We start from the raw sequence: 14244 nt of genomic DNA, 5'->3' as shown, positions 1-14244 counted from the left end.
TTATATACTTTCCGAGTATTACCTACCCGTTAAAGATTTCACAAGTAATATTTTGTACAAAAGAATTTTCATTACAATCTTTATGAAAATATATGTATGTATATTTTCTTCAGATGTAATACAGATTTAATGAGTTAATATCATATTAAGCTCATTTTATTTTTGGCTTGAATTAGAAATGAAAAATCTCTAAAACATTAGAGATCATATAATCTGCGCGGAATATTTCACTAATGAAATCAATACTTCATTATTTATTCTTATTGATATTCCTTGGTGAAGGATGTTGTTGCTCGTGGAATTTTTTGTGAACCTTACAAGGCACAGATGATGTTTTCTGGAAAGTTTCAGGTACATCGAAAATGAAAGTGTAAAATCAATCATGTATTTGAATAATACACTTGATTTATTAGGAAATGGAATTCATTGAGTTGAAACAGAGATTGTAGTTAATGATTGTTAAGTCATTAAAGAAGGATGTATAGCATATTAGTAACATGAACTAACCGAGTAGTACCTACCAGTTATGATTCACATGTAATAGCTTAGTACGAAAAGATTTATTTTGTTTTCAAATTTCACACACACACACACACACACACACACACACATATATATATATATATATATATATATATATATATATATATATATATATATATATATATATATATATATATATATATATATATATAAAATATACATTTAATTTCTTCAGGGAAAATGAGTTAATACTTCATAACTCGTTGATACAATATACGCGTTGTTGATTTGTGATGATGTTGGTGATTATGAAATTGGCGGAACTTGTAGTGCTACAGGTTTTGCCGGTGTTGGTGATACTGACGATACTGTTGATGCTGCTGGTAAAACAAGTCTAGCTTGTAAATCGTGCACCATTCCGGTTAGGGTTTCTACTCTTCCTTCTATCATTTCGGTCCACTCATCTGATTTACGGTTACGGCTGGAATAGATTATATCTAAGACTTTAGAGATTACATAACCGCCGCAGAATATTTCTCCAATGAAATTATGAATCAATACTTCATCGGTTATTGTTGTTGGTACTCCTTGGTATCTATGGTGCGTATGACATTGATGTTCGAGGTACATGTTGTGATGTTGAGGCTTGCGGTGCAGATGTTGTTGGTGGTGGTAATGGTACTGTTGGTGTTGTTGTCGGTGGTACTGTTGATGCCGGTGATGCTGCTGGTGCTTGTAACCTTTGCACCATATTCTCCAAAGCCACTACCCGAGCGCGAAGCTCGTTGACTTCTTCTACTACACCGGGATGATTGGCGGTTCGGACGACCGGATGAATAAGATCCAGAATTTGAGATAGTATATTATCGTGACGAGATACTCTGGAAATGAGAGAGAAAATGGTGTCTCGAACAGGTTCGCCGGTAAGTACTTCAGGTTCTTCGCCAAGAGGGCAATGTGGTGGATGGAAGGGATCGCCTTCTTCTTGTTTCCAATAATTAATTAGGCTACGAACCCATCCCCAATTCATCCAGAATAGGTGATGGCTGATTGGTTGATCCATTCCGGTTACACTGTCTTCGAAATTCAGGTGAATATCCATATCGGAATAGCTGTCGGAGTTTAAGGAATTTGAACTAGATACGGGATCCATCTTGTATAATTAGAGAGATGATTTTTGATATGAAATAGATTATAGAATTTAGATTGGTACTCTTCAATACATAATTTACATATGTATATATAATACCAAAATTCCATAAATCACGGAGGAATTTTCGAAAAATATCAGGAAAAGTTTACAGTAACAGATACGCTAAGATATGAATTTTGTCTATACACTATCTATGCAATCAATGCAATAAGACGCGTTTAGACTTAAGATGATAGACAGGTAATTTCTGACAAGAAATGATAAGCAAAACTTTTGACATGCAGACACAGTCGAAGTCCAGACTTACTAATGTATCCTAACAACTATCAGTTAGACACACTCATGCAAGACCTGGTTCACTAGGACCAATGCTCTGATACCAACTGTGACGATCGCTCCAAATCCATATGGACGAACACATCATTCATCGATTTCATTGCGAGGTATTTAACCTCTATATGATACGTTTTGTAAACATTGCATTCTTTTGAAAAGGCACACCATAAATGAATATTTAAATCAAAGGTTTTCGACATCTGCTAATTTCTACATATAGATAATCACCGTAAATAATAGTTTACAATAGTAATTCCGTTGACAATGCAGTCAAAATAAGATACATGGTGATGATTTGGTGAATGCAACGTTTCCTTGATAAATATGCCATGTAAGACTCCATGCACATAGCTTGTCTAACATATAAGCAAACAGCGGAAGACTTCTAGGGAACCTGAGAATAAACATGCTAACAAGTGTCAACACAAAGGTTGTTGAGTTCATAGTTTTAATGTTTTGCATAATCTGTACATAAAGGTGGATCACAAGATTTCAGTTGTTTCATCCAGAAACGTTTATCAAAATATTCTACGAAATTGAGCACCCTGGTAACTAAACTTAACGTATGTATAATTTATACCCTTTGTATAATCATCTTAATAATACACGCAAACCAACGTGTACGCTTCTCAAATAGCATACGTCCGTTAAAAGGCTAGTGCTCTAGCTCGGACGGGGATATCAAGCCCTATGGATCCATATACTACTACTCGCGCCCACCAGTTCTTATAACCGGCAGTTACTAGTTACCAAAGCTAAGGGATTTTCGGTTCAAACTCAGTATAGAATTTAGTATGTACTTGTGTCCATTGTTTAAAATAAAGTGCATATATTCTCAGCCCAAAAATATATATTGCAAAAGCAATTAAAAAGGGAGCAAATGAAACTCACTTAGCAGCAAATAAGGTCATTCACCGAAATGGGACCGAAACTCGGAATACCAAATAACCGTAGATCTCAACCTAGAGAACATATGTTGGTCAATAATTGTCTATCAAGCTAGGTCAGGTCATAGTGTATCACAATCCTAATGCTCGAGTTCGACATACAAAAGTTATCCAAAATCGTTTCAAAAAGTCAATTTTGACAATAGTTCAACAAAACAAGACGTACCTTATATAAGGATTCATTTACTCGGTTGGTAATATTCAAAAATCCAATTTCTCAATCTTACAAACAAGTTGTTTAAATATTAATTGCAGATTCAAAAGCAATTCCAATTAACGTCAATTATAATTCAGTTGATCATATCTTTTAATCCGTTCATCGAAACTATTCGATATCTAAATGAAAAGTTATTGATTTTTCGCCAGCTTTCCAAAAACATGTATATCATATACCTTTTACCAGTAATATATGTATTTAATTTGTGATCTATTATAAACTGTTTAACGACGAAATTTAGCATACACGTATGTATAAATATATATACTCGAGCACTAGACATGGATACACAATTAATATATAAAAGATAAAATATGAGTGCTTACGTATCAATATTGAGATTCAATATTGTAGGAAAGTACGTAGACGTAACGCAGATGATAAACACTAGGTTTGATTCATAAATATACCCCCGAACATTACCCATAATTTCCTTAGCTCTATCCCGCTTGAAAACCCATTTTGAAAGTGACACGCTCAAGACCTCGTCGTAGTATTTTATGTATAATATTAATACTACTAATAATAATAAGATTAATAATAATATTAATCTTAATAATAATAATAATAATAATAATAATAATAATAATAATAATAATAATAATAATAATAATAATATAAATAATAATAATAATTACAGAGGGAGTAATATGTATAAGAAAAACTCGAGAAGAAACTGGCATTTTATAGGCAACTTTTTGGAATCTGATGCTCATGCGATCGCATGAGTTTTATGCCTATTTCTCATGCGATCGCATGACCCCAAAATGCAGCTCCCAATTTTTGTTGTTTTGTTTGTCGACATAATTAAATATAATATATATAATATATATAATTTAAATAATTAATTATATATTATATTAAATTCATGTACATAGTTGACTTGTAATTTTCGTTCCGATGACTCGTACATTGTCACTCGACTTATGTCCCGGTTCCGGTTTCTCGAACGCATTTTCGTACGCTTAGAAAACTCGCAATTTACGTTTTGTGACTCGTACCTTTGTCAAAATATAGTCTTAAATTATCAATAAACTATATCATTCAAAGTGTATCTTAAACTTTCGAGTGTTTTGGTCATTTACTTCTATAAATCATTGTATCGCTATTTGTTGATATATATATATAATAACAAATCGTTTTATGACCAAGTTAATATATATTTTCAACATTCATAAACAAGTTTTAAATATACATCGCAAGTTATTCATACAATTAATATTCCAACTTATCATATATATTCAAATAAATATTTAAACCAATAAGTTTAATGTACGGTATCAAATAATTAATACATTGTTACGTTTTCAAGTTATAGTATATATATATATATGTATCTATATACATATAATTGTTTGCGAATCGTCGAGAACAACCGAAAGGTATTTGAATATATGAAAGTAGTTCAAAAATTTTGAGATTCAGTTTTACAGACTTTGCTTATCGCGTCGGAAATATTAATCATACAAAGATTAAGTTTAAATTTGGTCAGAAATTTCTGGGGTCATCACAATTTGGTATTGATGAACTTGCCAGCTATCGTGTTGGCATCGCCTGGAAGTCTCATACACATTCGCGGCTTGCCACTGCTCATACTGACAATGCCTAGCCTCTATTCATTTCCACATCATCTACACGCTGGAAAACGTCAGTAAAACTATCCCTAATGACATCCCTGATGTCATCTGCTTCCTCCATCTCCTCATCCGAACCCCTCTCTACCTGTGGATGGGTGCCATGATATGGTATTGGCATATTATGCCTCCGTTTTAGTACCTTTGCACCCTGATAGACCTGCAAACCTATGGTATCGTCTTGTTCCCGAACTACCATCATCGGACCCCCTTGTTCCCTATCTATACCTAAATACTCTCCAATGAGAGTAACAAAAATGCCTCCTCCTATTATTTCCCCATCCTGTATACCTTCCACAACTTTGGACAAATAAAAACCAACACAGTAGGGGATATTAACAAAGCCTCTAGTGTCTCGAATGCACTTAAGGTAAAATAAATCGTTCAGAGTCATTTTTTCCTTGTTTTTACCTCTTTGTGTAATCGAGTTAGCTAAAAATCTATGTATTATATGAAGCTTGGCTCTATTAATATCTAAATAAGAGTGTCTTCCTCCCCGTGTAAAAACATTAAAATTTAACATACGCCGCCATATGGCGTTAGCGTCAAAATCTCTATCTACCCTTTCACCGTGATAAATTAAAGCTGTACAATCAGGTGTCAATAATTCAGTGGGGGTGTAAATCTGTAAAGCTCTAGCCATGTCTATCATAGACATCCTGTACATCCTACCTCCAAGTAAAAATCTAAGAATACTCTTATCGTCTAACCTATCTACATCCTTATTTAAGGCTATAGTACTCATTAGCTCAACACATCACTCCTTATATACTGGCCTACGAGTGGTAAATAAACGTTCCCAATCAGTAAAAGAAGAGTTGTCATACCTTTGGATTAGATGCTGCCTAACTGAGTTAGCTAGGCTGACCCTTACCAAAGGCTCCCAATCTATTACCCTTGGTGCCTCTACATTTTTAGTTCAAAGTTTAAATTTGTTACTTTGGTACGTCGGGTAATCTCTCCAACTTCTATCAAACCTTAGATTGGGGTGTAACTCATCTTCATGAATTCTCGAGTGTTCTATTACATGGTGAACGGGAAATACTACGTAGGCGGTAAACAATTGTGGATCCGGCTCATAGTATGGCACGTGTTGATTATAATGATGTTGTTGTTGTTTCTGTTGTTGCTCCGGTTCGTGATATTACATCTCTGGCTGTGGTTCCGGATCAGGTTGCTTAGACGATGATGCATCGTCCGTATCTGTATTTCTCTGCAAAACACATTAAACACAAAATTTGTGCATCCAAATATGCATTAGTGTTAGCAAAATAACAAATTAAAACAATTACAATAACATGTTTAATCCATATTAAACTTATACTCATTTTCATATTTTTATCAATTCTACACATTTTTTCAAATAAGCATATATGAAAATGTTTACAAAGTTCTTAAGCTTTTATCTCAAATAACATGTCAAAATAATTATTACTAGCAATTAAACAAGTTTCAAATGGCATTTATATCAAATTAATCAAGTTCATGAATTTTAGACTTAAAAAGTCCACTTTAATTCTCAAAAATCATGTTTAGGATCAATGTTTGGATCAATTAACAACCTAAACATGTTACACTACTTAATTTAGCACTAATTCTAATAAAAATCGGCCATAACCTGTTTATATCAAAAAGCCCCAAATTGTTCAAGAACACAAACCCTAGATTTCTAAAATTTTTGAAGTTTAGGCTTCAAATCATGACAAATAGCATCAATCTAGGTTATACATGCATAATATACTAACAATTTAACTCTAATTACACTAGAAATTATCAAAATTAAATTAGGTAAAATTTAGCTCAAGAACACTAAAATTCGAATTTAAAGAGTTTTAGGGGTGGAATCGTTACCTTCTTTGAAAAACTTCTGAACAAACGCATGATTAGAGCGGATTATAGCAAGAAATTTGGTTGAATTTGGTGAAAAATTGGGAATTTTGGAGAGTGTTTGTGTGTGTGTTCGTGTTTATGTGTGTGTGTTTTGTGTGGATACAGAGCAGTCGACTGGCCTTTTGTTTCTGCCCAGCTTTTCCTTGCCATGCGATCGCATGGCTATGCAGTGTAAACCCCATGCGATCGCATGGGGTCTGATCTCTCTCTCTCTCTCTCTCTCTCTCTCTCTCTCTCTCTCTCTCTCTTTTTTTTTTTATTTTATAAAACCATTTACTTATGAAACAATTAATTAATTTTAATAATTTGTTTTCTTTTAGAATGAGGGCGTTTCGGATCGCTGTCCTAGTTCGTCTCTCGACAAAATTTTAAAATTTGTCACTTTTAATCGTTGTTTTAAAAGCAAAGATTTTTGGGTTTTTTTTTAATGTTTTTGCATACTTTAGATCAATGAGATTAAAAATAATGATAATAAAATTTCTCGTCCCTCCCTTGGGTAAAGCAATTTCGGTTCCATAACCTAGTCTTCAACTCACGTCGAATTTTAGAAATCAATTTTTAGCTTAATGAAATAAAGTACATTTTTGTTTTTAAATTCACACCGAACTTAAATTTAAAATGCATAATAAAATTTCATACAAATATCATTAATATTTAAATATATTAGTTTTACAAACTTATATTAAAAATATTAGTTTTTAAGATATTTACAAACTTAAATATATTGGTTTTAAAAATTTACAATAATAATTTAATATTTATATATTAATTTTAAAAACAAGGTAAAATAAAATTAAAAATCTTTTTGGTCTTTTATCCCACTTTAATCAATCAAATATTATCAAAAATATACGCCCCTCTTTTTGGGTAAAGTAATTTCGGCTATATTACCTAGTTTTACTCCTGACGAATTTCTGAAATATTTTGAATTGATTGATTAAAGATATTTATACCTTATGAATAAACGGTAAATTTTGCAGTGATGTAATAAATTTTTGTATGATATCAATAATTTCGGTTTCGCATACCTAATTTTATTGAATATCAATTTAATACTTTATAGCGAACGATTCATCGTTTATTATCAAAAGGTTAAAGCCAATAAAAATAAAATAAAAACTGTACATACTTACCTGTGAGATAGAATTCTCAGAGACATGCTTTAGTCGACTCATAGGAGAGTCGTGTGATTTGGTTTTCCATAGCTACATAAGCGTAACCTCGATTCTTCAATAACTTTTCTTCTAAACATATGAACGGTCCTTCTCTGCATAGAGTAACAAATTCGGTATTTGAATATGTTTGATTGTTTGAACATTTACCTTCGTGTGACCATTTTCCGCATTTATGACATCTTTCATGGTGTTGTGCTCTTCTTTTTGTTGCGGATTTTGATTTTCCTTTACCAAAATGTATCTTATGATGATTCTTCATGAGTTCTTTCCTCACTTCATCCATTTTTCCTCTTATGAATGATACCAGTTCACCCGGGAAGGTGTTATTATTACGTTTAGTAATCATAGCGTGTAGTAGTAGACCATGGTTCAGATTAAAGGAATTCTTCATCTCGTAAAACCTAAAAAAAATAAAAATTCAGAATGGGGGGAGAAGACTAGTTCTTTAGGGTCTGCTAGGGAGAGACCATTCGGATTCCATTTTCGAGAACTACACGAAAACAGAATATCTAACTCTAACAGAAATTCATATTACCCTTAAAATATTTGAATCTTCCCACACTTAGTTAGCTGTGGTGTCGAAATTGTGATTAACTTCATCTTCAACTTCCATTGGATTATCTATGTAATGTTTAACTCTGTGATCATTAACCTTAAATTCAATCCCATTTGAATTTATTAATTCTACTGTTCCGTATGGGAAAACTCTTTTGACTATAAATGGTCCAGACCATCTTGATTTCAACTTTCCAGGAAATAGCTTGAATCGTGAATTGAAAAGAAGAACTCTGTCTCCTTCCTTAAATTCTTTTGAACTTCTGATTCTTTTATCATGCCATTTCTTCGTTCTTTCCTTATAGATTAACGAATTTTCATATGCTTCATGTCTTAATTCTTCTAATTCGTTTAGTTGACTTAATCGTAAATGTCCAGCTTCATGTAAATCAAGATTACATTTCTTCAAAGCCCAAAATGCTTTGTGCTCAATTTCTACTGGAAGGTGACATGCTTTTCCGTAAACAAGTTTAAAAGGTGTGGTGCCAATTGGAGTTTTGTAGGCTGTTCTAAAAGCCCAGAGTGTATCCTCCAATTTCATGGACCATTCCTTCGAATTTGATCGTTCGGTTTTTTCTAGAATACGTTTTAATGCTCGGTTGGTATTTTCAACTTGTCCACTTGTTTGTGGATGATAAGCTTTTGAGATTTTATGAGTTACTCCATATCTTTTGAGAACTTTCTCAAGTTGATTGTTGCAGAAATGAGTACTCCGATCACTTATTAAAGCTTTCGGTGTTTCGAACCTTGCAAAAAGACGTTTTAAAAAGTTGACTACAACTCGTGCATCGTTAGTTGTGAGAGCTTGTGCTTCCGCCCATTTAGATACATAATCAATGGCAATGAGAATGTAGAGATTGTTATGAGATTTTGGAAATGGACCCATAAAGTCAATACCCCAAACGTCAAATACTTCACATACTTGAATGACATTTTGTGGCATTTCATCACGTTGACTTATTTTTTCGGCCCTTTGACAAGCATCACAGGATTTACAAAGAAGGTGTGCGTCTTTGAAAATTGTAGGCCAATAGAATCCAGCGTCGTAGACTTTCCTTGCTGTAAGTTGAGGCCCATAATGCCCTCATGTTGGTCCTGTGTGACAATGGTTTAAGATTTGACTAGCTTTATCTCCGAATACGCATCGGCGTATAATTCCATCGGGACAACTTTTAAACAAATGTGGATCTTCCCAAAAATAGTGTTTTATATTACTAAAGAATTTCTTTCGTTTTTGGTACGACAACCCTTTTTCAAGGAATCCACATACTAAGTAGTTTGCATAGTCTGCAAACCTTGGAATTTCATTATAATCGATCTTCAAAAGATATTCATCAGGAAAGTTATCTTGTATAGCCGATTCATTTAGAACTTCTAATTCAGGATTTTCAAGGCGAGAAAGATGATCAGCGGCGAGATTTTCTGCTCCCTTTTTGTCTCGAATTTCAATATCGAACTCTTGTAAGAGTAAAATCCAACGGATTAATCGTGGTTTGGCATCTTGTTTTGAAAAAAAGTATCTAAGAGCAGAATGATCTGTATAGACCACCGTTTTAGCTAGAACAAGATATGAACGAAATTTATCAAAAGCAAAGACAATAGCAAGGAGTTCTTTTTCAGTAGTTGTGTAATTCATTTGTGCTCCTTGTAATGTCTTACTAGCGTAATAAATAGGTTGAAATCGTTTTTCAATCCTTTGTCCTAAAACAGCTCCCATTGCAAAATCACTTGCATTGCACATGAGTTCAAATGGTAGATTCCAATTTGGAGTTATCATGATCGGCACATTAGTGAGTTTTTCTTTAAGAATATTAAAAGATTTGATGCATTCATCCGAAAAGATGAATGGAGCATCCTTTTCAAGGAGTTTATTCATAGGAGTGGAAATTTTAGAAAAATCTTTTATGAAACGTCAGTAAAAACCGGCATGCCCTAGAAAACTCCTAACTCCTCTAACATTGGTGGGATGTGGAAGTTTAGAAATTACATCTACTTTAGCTCTATCCACTTCAATTCCTTCCTTTGAAATTTTATGACCAAGAACGATGCCTTCTTTAACCATGAAATGACATTTCTCCCAATTAAGAACTAGATTTGATTGCTCACATCTAATAAGCATTCGTTCAAGATTAACTAGACATGTTTCAAAAGTATCACCGAAGACTGAAAAGTCATCCATGAAAATTCCATGCATTCTTCTATCATGTCGTGAAAAATTGCCATCATGCACCTTTGAAAGGTTGCCGGGGCGTTGCAAAGTACAAATGGCATGCGTTTGTAAGCAAAAGTATCATAAAGGCACGTGAACGTGGTTTTCTCTTGGTCCTCTGGTGCGATTGGAATTTGAGAGTATCCAAAAAAACCGTCAAGAAAATAATAGTAACTATTCCTGGTTAACCTTTCCAATATTTGATCAATGAAAGGTAAGGGAAAAGTGATCTTTTCTGGTAGCGTAATTTAATTTTCTATATTCAATACAGACACGCCATCCTGTTACAGTCCTAGTAGGAATAAGCTCATCTTTTTCATTTGTGATGACAGTCATGCCACCCTTCTTAGGTACGCATTGAACTGGGCTTACCCATGGACTATCATAGATTGGATAAATTAAACCTGCATCTAGCAGTTTAATAATTTCTTTCTTAACAACATCTTGCATATTAGGATTTAGTCTTCGTTGGCGTTGCACATAGGTTTTATGACCTTCTTCCATAAGGATTTTATGTGTCCAATACGAAGGACTTATGCCTTTAATGTCATGAATCTTCCATGCAATAGCTGGTTTATGAGCTTTTAGCACAGAAATGATTTGAGATTTTTCATTTTCCGTAAGAGAAGACGATATTATTACAGGTAATTCAGATTCACCATGTAAATAAGCGTATTCCAAATGGTTTGAAAGTGGCTTTAACTCTAATATCGGTGGTTCTTCTATCGATGATTTATATCAATATCTGTCTTCCTCTTTTAGCATTTGAAGTTCTTCTGTTGTTGGTTCGTATTCATTAGCCATAAGTGCGGCTAACATTTCAGCTTCATCAATTGGTACAGTTCCTTCTCCTAAAGAACATTCTCCTGTTCCTTGTAGGAATGGCACCCGCGGGTCGTGTGCGCGGATCCACTGCATCCATCATCCGCACCCGCGGATTTTTTTACGATCCTTTAATCCGCGGATCTTGGTTAACGGATTTATTTTTAGATCCATCACCCGTATTCACGGATATTCGTGGGTCACGGGTTTACCCGCGGATCTTATTCATGAAATATATGTAAATTTAAATATTCAAAAATAATTATCATTACGTAATTCAAAGTGATATAAAAAACATCATTCAATAATATATTCATGTTTATGATATAATAAAATGAGAAAACATATAATATTATTTATACTTTTCTTACTAATATATGCGAAGTTAGAATGTTTAAAATCAATAATTAAAATTTAGTTGCTATAACTAATCATAAAGTACGTTGACGAATTACTAGAGTTATTTTCACTCATTTAGAACGGGTATATCCGCGGATTATTCAAGCGGGCATTACGGATTTTCGGATCGGATTTTACCCGCAACGGATTGATTACATCCATCACCCACCCGCGACCCGTCTGCGGGTACAAAATTACATCCATCGCCCACCCGCGGGTAAAGATTTTGGATTTTATCCACCCATCACGGGCACGGGTATTCGTGGATCTCGGATTAATTTAGATCCATTGCCCTCTCTAGTTCCTTGTAATTCTGGAAATTCTTCTAACAATTCTGCATGTGAATCTATAGTTTGAATATAATAACATGTATCATCTGCAGATTGTGGTTGTTGCATGGCTCTATCAACAGAAAAGGTAACACTCTCGTCCTCTATACTTAGGGTAAATTTCTTACCAAACACTTCTATTATTGCTTTCGCCGTGTTTAAGATTGGTCTTCCTAATATAAGAGGAACTCGATAATCTTCTTCCATGTCTAGAATAACAAAATCTACTGAAAATACTAAAGTACCAACTTTAACTAGCATGTTCTCCATTATCCCTCTAGGATATTTTACTGATCGATCTGCTAGTTGTATGCTTATTCTTGTTGGTTTCAATTCTCCAAGGTCTAGTTTAGCGTATAGTGAATACGGCATTAAATTTATACTAGCACCTAAGTCTGCCAATGCTTCTATTGAACTAAGACTTCCTAGAAAACATGGAATTGTGAAACTTCTGGGTCAGAGAGTTTTTCTGGTAGTTTATTCAACAGCACTGCAGAACAATTAGCATTCATTATGACAGCCGAAAGTTCTTCCATTTTCTTTCTATTGGTAATTAGATCTTTCAAGAATTTAGCATATCTTGGCATTCCTGAAATCACATCAATGAAAGGAAGAACGACATTTATTTGTTTAAACATATCCAAGAATTTGGATTATTCGGCTTCAAGTCTTTCTTTTCTCATTTTACTTGGGTAAGGAAGTGGTGGTTGGTATGGTTTAATATAAGGTTTAGCCTTAACTGTGTTATCTTCATTAACCTTTTCAACTACCGGTTCTAATTCCTTTTCTTGCTCAGGCTGTGGTGCCTGTGTAGTAAGAGTAGAATCATCAGAAATTACAGGTATTTCCAGTGATTTAAGTGTAATACCACTTCTCGTAGTAATGGTTTTAGCTGTTTCATTCAGGGGTTAGCATTTGTATCACTAGGTAGACATCCCGGTTTTCTTTCACCTATTAACCTTGCTAGGTTGGTTACTTCTTGTTCCAGATTTTGGATTGAAGCTTGTTGATTTCTAAATGCTTGAGCATTTTGTTCATTAGTTTGTTTTTGAGATGTGAAAAACTGCGTTTGAGATTCAACTAGCTTCGACATCATGTCTTCTAAATTTGACTTTTTATCATCGGTTTGTGGTGGTTTATTTGGAAAAATAGGTCTTTGCTGATTGTAAGTATTATTAGATACTTGTTGATTGTTAGGACCTTGTTGGTTGTTGTATGGAACATTTCGGTTATAATTCTGATTTTGATTGTAGTTTGGTCTTGGCGGTTGATAATTATTCTGATAATTATTTCCATGCCTTTGGTTCATGTATGAAACATTCTCTCTTTGTTCCATTGTTTGTTCAATACTGAGACAATCTTTTGCCAAATGTGGTCCTCCACACTGCTCACAACTAATTCGTATTGCGTGAATATCCTTAGTCATCTTTTCCATTCGTCTTTCAAAAGCATCTAACTTTGCGGAAATGGATTCAAAGTCATGGCTAGAATCGGCTCTAGCCGCTTTAGATGATCTAACAATATCTTTTTCTTGGTGCCACTCATGTGAGTGGGAAGCAGTGTTATCAATAATTTTGTAAGCTTCAGTAGCGGTTTTCTTCATAATGGAACCACCAGCTGCTATATCGATGTCTTTTCGTGTAGTAATATCGCATCCTTGGTAGAATTTATTGTACTATTTGATAAGTGTCTAAACCATGTTGAGGACATCCTCTCAATAACTTTTCAAATCTTGTCCATGCCTCATATAGAGTTTCATTTGGCTTTTGTGTGAACGTAACTATTTTTCCTTGAAGTCTCACGGCTTTAGATGCCGGAAAGAATTGTTTAAGAAAATTTTCAACTAAGACATCCCATGTATCAATCGCCCCTTCACGTAACGATTCTAACCAATCTTTAGCTTCTCCCTTTAAAGTCCATGAAAATAACATGAGATAGATATGTTCATCTTTAACTTCTCTGATTTTAAATAAAGTACAGATCCTATTAAAGGTACGAAGATGTTCGTTTGGATCTTCCTTCGGCGTACCACTAAATTGGCATTGATTAGTTACCATGTGTAGGATTTGTCCTTTGATTTCCTAATCTGGCGCAT

At 34.0% G+C, this 14244-nt stretch overlaps 1 non-coding gene across 1 annotated transcript; it reads left to right on the top strand.

The window, feature by feature from the left end:
- Window positions 1–13841: 13841 nt before the first annotated feature.
- On the top strand, window positions 13842–13948 carry LOC139856681 (small nucleolar RNA R71). Its single transcript, XR_011762146.1, has one exon. It is a non-coding gene; the product is annotated as a small nucleolar RNA R71 (small nucleolar RNA).
- Window positions 13949–14244: the final 296 nt, after the last annotated feature.

This window comes from Rutidosis leptorrhynchoides, chromosome 6 (assembly GCF_046630445.1).
Source record: "Rutidosis leptorrhynchoides isolate AG116_Rl617_1_P2 chromosome 6, CSIRO_AGI_Rlap_v1, whole genome shotgun sequence".
Taxonomy (NCBI): domain Eukaryota; kingdom Viridiplantae; phylum Streptophyta; class Magnoliopsida; order Asterales; family Asteraceae; genus Rutidosis; species Rutidosis leptorrhynchoides.
This window is presented reverse-complemented; position numbering and strand designations above follow the sequence as displayed.